Source organism: Trypanosoma equiperdum (genome assembly GCF_001457755.1).
Source record: "Trypanosoma equiperdum strain OVI genome assembly, contig: ctg_189, whole genome shotgun sequence".
NCBI lineage: Eukaryota > Euglenozoa > Kinetoplastea > Trypanosomatida > Trypanosomatidae > Trypanosoma > Trypanosoma equiperdum.
In genome coordinates this window covers 8,668-9,987 of record NW_027123948.1, presented here as the reverse complement: position 1 = coordinate 9,987, position 1,320 = coordinate 8,668, and positions in this window count along the sequence as shown.

The following is a 1,320-nucleotide window of genomic DNA, read 5'->3' as shown; positions in this document are numbered from 1 at the left end:
CCAAAATGGACAGGATGGAAAAATCATTACTATCCCAATTTATAACAGGCACCTCGAAACATTTCGGATTTGTACTCGTGCACTCACAAAAGAAAACAGTGCAAAATGAGTGTAGATGGTGTCGTGGTGGTTATGTAGAACTGGAGACCGCTGTGAAAGTGAAAGCGATAAGTACACAAAATAAGACGAAACCCAGTCATCACAGGTTGTGGTAAGACAAAATGAGCCCATAATATGCCCGTTGTAAAAAGTAGTGTGTGCACGTCGTCAAGCTGGAGTAGTGCGCCTGATGAATATACGCGGTTGGGAAAGAGAAAAGGAACTGGAAATGAAGAAGATTGCAAAATTGGCAGTCCAGGAATACAAAGGTAAATACAAATGCCATGTTTTTAAAAGGGATTTTGAGAGAAGAGGTTTACTAGTGGAGCACATGGTCACACATACACCACGGAAATGATATCGCAGGACAAGAATCGACAGAAAAGGAGCTGAGAAAAGGATAATGATGAAAGAGGAAAGCTAAAGTGTCGATAGTACCATATGAAATATGTGTCGTATGGATGGTTAAAAGGACATATGCCAACAAAACATCCTGAATAGCAGCAAACAGAAGACGAAAAATGAGAATCAACCTGCAGATCATAGCATGGAGGATACGGATGATAAAAAGGATAAACTTGTTTGTCAAAGGCGTAAAAACATACTAAAGATTAAAGCTTGACTGACAAGACACTAATGTATTCTAAAATCAGAGAACACTAAAGAAGACTTCAAAGAGAGAGAAAAGCTACTTAAAGAAATATGCCCCATATTTGGAAAGGAAAACCATTACATCTAGATTCTTCGTCATATGCGTGAAAAGCACCCAGGGCAAGATGAGTTTTGAGGCTAAGGATGCGAATACAGCATTCAAGAGTTAAGAAGGGAACGGAAAGGGAAGTCAGCGAGGAAAGAAAGGCAGCGCAAGAGGCAGGAGAAACAATTGATGGGGAAAGAAAGAGAAAAAGGTTAAGAATAGGAAGGCATACAGAAGTAGAAGAAGAAGGATATTTTGTGTGTTCAAGATGCGATAGCGCATAAAAGTCACAATACTCACTGGTATGGCACACACATACACACACGATAAGGGTGGCGCAATTGTTCAAAGAAAGATGAAGGATGAATTGGTAATAATAACTTCTATAATGTAGAAGCCACACCAATGCCCGTACTGCAAAACGAGGTGCACAAAGAAACAGTACATCACAATGCATCATCAAGCCAGGCTCTGCCAGCTAAAGAAGAAAGCTGTGCACAAATTTCTGAAGGTTAAATGTGAGA